The sequence below is a fragment of the Hylaeus volcanicus genome, chromosome 1 (genome assembly GCF_026283585.1).
Source record: "Hylaeus volcanicus isolate JK05 chromosome 1, UHH_iyHylVolc1.0_haploid, whole genome shotgun sequence".
In the NCBI taxonomy this organism is placed as follows: domain Eukaryota; kingdom Metazoa; phylum Arthropoda; class Insecta; order Hymenoptera; family Colletidae; genus Hylaeus; species Hylaeus volcanicus.
This window is the reverse complement of record NC_071976.1, coordinates 15,633,227-15,639,798: the sequence shown is the minus strand read 5'-3', so window position 1 is coordinate 15,639,798 and position 6,572 is coordinate 15,633,227. Positions and strand designations below refer to the sequence as shown.

The following is a 6,572-nucleotide window of genomic DNA, read 5'->3' as shown; positions in this document are numbered from 1 at the left end:
AGATACCCAGTGTGACGTGGGACGAGATTCCCGCGTCACAATTTTTAATTTTATTTTTGTATTATAATTATTATTGAAAGTTAATGGGTTAATTAAATTAAACAACAACAATATATATATATATATATAATAATAATATATTTTATATATATATGATATTTTACTTGCCTATCAAAAAGGTCAGGTCTTTGTCGCAACAGTCCCGTACGGGCCCTGACTCGTATGTGAATCTTTCGTGATATTAGGATAGCCAATTAGGATTCAAGAGGTACATTAAATTTTGTAAACGTTTTTACTATTGAAATAACACTGCTGAATTTAATTTATTATGATTTAGATTGTAACAAATATGTCGAGGTACAAGATTCTTATTTCTGCGTTAAGTTCTGCTCTTTCTTTCATTCCTTTGTGGTTGTAAATATATATATGTTACATATTGTCGGGATACATACTATTCATCAGGGATAATTAATTAGGGTTCCCCCGGAAATGATGAAACATTCATCAGTTACAACGATGATCACAACTTTGGAAAAGATTGCGCTTGGAAAGAAACAACTCACCACTAAGCTTTTCGGTACGGATTTATCGGTGTATTGAAACGCATGGATGTTGGTCGTCGGATGTCTTGGACGGGGGAAAAGCACACACACACACGCGTGAAAAATTATGAATTATGAAATCAAGATAAATAAAAAAATTTAATTGTCGGCACGTAACAGCAACAAGGCTGGCCGATGGTCTTCTATGTTCGTCAGTCCGTCCCTTGATGTTCGGTCTATCTGCCTGCAAAACCATAGGAACCCCGGTTTACGCAGATTAATTTTATAATGATCTCCACTTGTGGCACTTTTCAATTGTATTAGAATCTCGCTTATTGCCGGAAGTCCTGAAAATTTCTGCGATAGTCAAGTCAACCAATCCAATGGATAGTAGCTCTACGTAGTGTATCATCGTTTCCAGCCATACTTGTTGCTTAGCTCCCTCCACTTGTCAACACTGTAAGATGAATGGGACTCCTATGCAATAATCATGATTCTACTGTGATTTGGAAATACCCTATGTTGTTACCACATGTGATTTGCTTTTGCAACATGTTGGCAACGAGAAGCTCTTGTATCTTTGACTTTCAGCTCTGAAATATGTAATAAAGTTTCCCAAAATAAGTGAAAAATATTCATCCCCTGAAACCAATGAGAAATGTTCATATAAGCACACATCCTGCTTTCGAATCTGTCTACAAGATATGGCGAACTTTGCGTTTTAATCATTCTTCCAAGAGGTGCAATTGATAGATATACTACTCTTTCCACTTATCTGATTACACAACAATGATAAAAATATTATGAACGACTGTGATCTGCATTGAAGCCGGATGGCTAGCCAATTGTTAAATATTAGGTTGTCCCAAAAGTTTCTTTCCTTTTATTAATAATTAATACATACACAATATTTTATGTTTTATGTTACATTACAAAATTGCGTACAATTTATTTCGTTCCATTACTGTTACAGCATCAATGTCTAAGAAATTAGATTGTCTATTTATATAAACACTGCCACACAAAATAATTGAATCCAACTAACAAAAGAAACTTTTAGGACAACCTAATATAACGTTCCCAAAGGAATGGATTGGACATTTAAATCCTATCAACCTCTTCATTCTCTGAACTATATTTCTATAAGGTACTCAAGCACAACGGTACAGAATTTAGCAAAACTGTGAATAAATATGAGTGCGACCAAAGTGTTAAAATAATAGCCAGTTCAATCATAATACCTTTACAGATGTTAAAATTCTGTTTAATTTCTAAGCATCTGCAAATATTCTTAATCGAATACAAACGGATGAAACCTAATAATAGATAGGTATATCTCATAAGCAAAGTTAGAAAATAAAACTTCTACAACCTTGAAATGTTTCTCATGTATTGCACGACACCATGTACATACAGTGGGTATACAATGTATTCGTACATCCATCAATTTCCCAAAAAACTTTTGTGTAGAATTGTAGTTTATTAACTGTTTTTTTTTATAATTAATGATATTCTACATATTCTCGGAAATCTCTAGAATATAGTTCAAACAACAATTACTAGTTTATATAATTTGCGAAATTAACAAGAAAATACGAAAAATTGGTAGAAATATAGAAGCAATAAGTATTCGCACGATTCTTATGACGAACAATTTACAGTTGAATTTGTAACATAAGCTCATCAATTTATTGCTTCTTGGGAATTGGAAAACATTAAATTTCCAATAAAAAGGACTTAAAAAATACTGTAATAAAGGAATGAAAGAAGATATCACTCCGAATAACATCGACATTTATGATAGTTAATTTAATGCTTAGAAGAGTTGCAGTAATTATAAAATCAAAAGGAAATCCCACGAAGTATTAATTATTTATAAATTATTCGTTTTTTTTTTTAATGAAGTTTTAAATATTTAACACGTGTACAAATTCTTATTGCTTCTGTATTTCTATCGATTTATTGTTTTTTCTTGTTAATTTCTCACTTATACAAAATACCTAATCTTTTTGTACTGTATCTATTCTAGACATTTCCCAGAATATATAGAATATCATTGTTTATAAAAAAAAAGTTAACAAATTACAATTCACATAGTTTTTTTGGAAATTGATCGGTGTAGGAATACTTTCTACACCCACTGTACACTTCTGACAAAAAAAAAGATATTAATACACCAATTTACTAAATTTATGAAAGAGAATTCCCTCTGTCTATTGTAACTCCAAGGTTCGTCTGTATGAGCGTCTCGCGTGATTGCTAGGCGCCTGGTCGGGTAAAAAATTATGAGAATGTAAATCACGCGTGTGTACCGCGCGAGCAGGAAGAGGAAACATTCCCTTTCGATTGGAACGCAAGACGGATACTTACTCGAAGACGCCGCGCCGGAGGACGCCACGAGAGACGTCTTCGCGTTCCTTTCACTTGACCGTGTCTTTAATACTGAAGAACGCTTTGTGGATGACTTTAAATTTCCGAGGAAAGTCGCGTTCATGATTTCGCGGAACGGAATAACATTGAATCATGCTCCAATGAACAGAATGACGAAAGAGGATGTGTTTCTCTTTATAAATATTTCGATGCTATGCTTCCGATAATGTGGGTGACAAATACTCCTCTTAGAATTGTTTCGGAATGATGCAGAGCTGGAAAAAACGAGTTACTGCGGGAACGTGACTACTCACGTATCCTTTTCCGGAACGGATGTCGATATTGAAATACTTGGCCATTTACTAAGATGATTCGACGATATATTCGACTAATAGAATTGTGTTATAAATAGTACGTATTTTTATTTCATTTAAAATAAAGCATAGAGATACATACCTTCTTAATATAATAGTTTAATGCGAACTTTGTACTCGTTTGATACACATTCTTGCGTATGCCTCTCTATTTTGAACCTATTTGTAAGCGAGTGATTGGCACGCACCAATAGCTAATCATTCAAAACTACCTAGTCGAGCGTCATACTTTTAGTTGTAGGAAGGAAGAAATCTCTTAGCAGTTGTACACCTATCGTACTATCCACCTAGCACACAGAAACTTCTTTCTTAAACCAGTTAAAAATGAGTATCATCTGCCATTGCTCATAATCGTTCGATAAAGGAATGATTCTGTTCATTCATCAACACTACAGACTATTATTTTGTACCAATTACTAGATGTCCGTTATCTATATACTATAATACCCCCAAAATAAAATTTCAAATCTATTGGGTTGAGCAAAAAATACAAATAATAGCCTATCAACGTCTGAAACTTCATGTTTCGAGATGGATTTGTCCCGTATACGAAGAGGATTCGATAAACAAATGAACTATTGAAAGTGGTTTGGCAGGATTCGTAACAAAGATTTTCATGTTAACAATGCACCATGTTCAGGACGTCCATGCAAGGTTGCTGACGACGATATTAAAACATTCATTAATAATAGCTCACGTTATAAGACACAAGTGATTGCAGAATAACCGTCGTGGAACGTTTACACAAACTTAGGTATTCTAAACGTCCCATATTTAGGCATATCGCTTATCGTTATCGGTGAAAAATTGTACGGATCAAAACAAAAACAGAAAACAATAAATGATACATTTTAGATAGGATGTTCCGCCCTATCCTCCGTATTTGCTGAACACTGTACCCTTTAATTATCATTTATTCGTGTTCTTACAAAACTGCTTAGCAAAAACTTCACAATACAAGAAGATTGCGAAAATCAATCGAAACATTTTTTTACTAAACAATTTAAGAAGTTGTACAAGGAAGAAATAGTGGAACTACGTGAAAGATGGTCAAAGATCGTACAAAACAATGGACTGTCACGTCCAAACTCGCATTAGTGAAACTAAATTGAGCAGCACGGCAAACATGTCCGATTTTGCACATTTAGGGCATGTGCGAGGTCCTTCGTATAAATTATTCTCGGCCGTTCTCCCCTTTTATGTTGCTTTATTTTACTTACCTTATGATTTGGCTGTTTCGGGAAATTATCCTCGTGGATCTTTGGCCACGATGACTACTGGATGGCTGTGTGGAGATTTGAAATCGCTTTCAAACCGAATCAATTTCCAACGAGGTCGGATGATTTCCTCGATAAACAACACGTCGTCGTCGTCAGAGTGGTGAATAGGCGTCTTTTGGAACAGGGCGGCGACGAGTTGTTCATATGCTTCCGCCAACGGGATGACTTCCGGAGGCTTCACGATTTCAATGTTTAGGTGTTTTGCCGGTTCAACGGAAACCACACGCGGAGACACGGATTCGACACCTAGTCGGTTTGATAATAGCCCGGTGTGTTTAACTGCTCGAATACGCGGCGAAGATGGGCACGTCGTCCCTTTCGATATGTAAATTTGGTCATTTCTCCAATAAGGAAAGTATACTTACACGGAATTAATAAAATTACACTCTCGACAAACCCTCAATTCGGCGCGGCAACTTGACTGCCTTAAACGTGATTGATTGTTTGTTGAGATTCGTCCTTCAATTATTTATTCCAGAAAATCGGTTCCCTCGGCAGGTGTAAGCCTTAAGGTCGTCGATTTCATCAATAAAAGAATTACGTGAATCTTTCTACCCGTGGAATCTAATAAAGGTTGTTTCAGAAATGTACGAGAAACCTCGGCAGGTGTAAGCCTTAAGGATTCAGTAAGTTCTTTTGCAAATCCTTAAATAGTTCACTTTGCTTCGTTCAATGAAAGTAAAATGATTTAAACGCGATCAATAACCGAATTTACGCAGGAAGGACAGGGTATCGATTTGACACCTGTTAAATTTTAATTTGATTTATTGGGCTGTTCTTACGCGACAATAAGGTGGTACAAGTTTGAGTTTTGAACTCTCTGCTCGCAGAGAACTCCTTTACAATAAAATTCGCGGGTTGTCGAGCATTAATTAATTCGTTCGTGTGCTTGGAAAAACAAAAAAAAGGTCACTGTTGGGCGTGGAGGCCCCTTTTATATCAACGTCCTTAAAGATAAGGGTTGATCTGGAGAGGGCAGTATCTGAGAATAATCGTGCTTCAATTTGACCGAAAATAGCGGCACAAACTTTCTACTCGGTCCAATATTTTAGATCGCGAAAAAAATATGAAAAAAGATCTTCGTGTCCACTTAATCATGGCCACGACTGGTATATACCTACTGTGAATCATAGAAGACGATTTTCCATTTCCGGTTATTGTAAAATGGACAAAACAGCTCGCGCAAGTGGAATCATGGGTCATTGACAGGTGCATTACGCAGTTTCGCGAGCGTGGATGTACTCAAACCTGGTTTTATGGTGTAATACGAGCAACGGTGGCACAGAGCCATCTCGAATAAGGCTTTAGTGCCTTCGTAATACACCGAATAAAGCATTCAGTTTATCGACGCTCTTTACACGGCGCGATGACCGAGAGTAACAGTTTGAAATCATTGTATTGATCAGAGATGAACAAAATTTCAATAAATAACTTGTGATCAACAATATGAAATCTATAGAGTAGAGAATACAAATCTGCAGCTCATTCACGTTCAGTATCGATTGAAGATAAATTTTACGCAGAAAATTTTCTATCTATATTAATTCATAAAATTACTAAAGGTAGTCAGGTAATACAGATTTTTTGGGGCTTACTTAACAACAAAAGATACCCAAGTAACACACATGATTGAATAGGTAATCAGTATTATACGTAGTGTGTCGTAATTTAACAATTATAGAAACATACATTTTATTTAACATAGGCATTGCTTGCTTAAAACAGAAAAATCTTTTTGATCAAAATTACTATAGTTCCAACAAATTCTCAACGTGTGAGAAACAAGAATTCCACGAATATATGTATATTGTTTGCTTTCAAATCGCGCGAACGATTTCTCTCACTCTTGCAAGAACGTGGCGTTGCGTTTTCACGATTTTCTACCGCAATTGGGAATCATAAAATGCGAACACGGAAGCATGGTTCGAAGAAGTTCGAACGGCACGATCTTCTCGAAAATTGACTGAACGCTTGGTGGTTAGGCCTGCTCCGGTTTTACGATCGTC

At 35.9% G+C, this 6,572-nt stretch overlaps 1 long non-coding RNA gene across 2 annotated transcripts; it reads right to left on the bottom strand.

Annotated features, from left to right (window-relative positions):
- Positions 1-373: 373 nt before the first annotated feature.
- LOC128882100 (uncharacterized) lies at positions 374-3,031 on the bottom strand. Of its 2 annotated transcripts, XR_008458293.1 has the most exons (4): positions 2,913-3,031; positions 2,728-2,809; positions 970-1,184; positions 374-889 (listed from the first exon to the last, which is right to left on the bottom strand). It is a non-coding gene; the product is annotated as an uncharacterized LOC128882100 (long non-coding RNA). The 2 variants fall into 2 exon arrangements; XR_008458292.1 differs by having other exon boundaries at positions 374-1,184.
- Between the last annotated feature and the right edge of the window lie 3,541 nt (positions 3,032-6,572).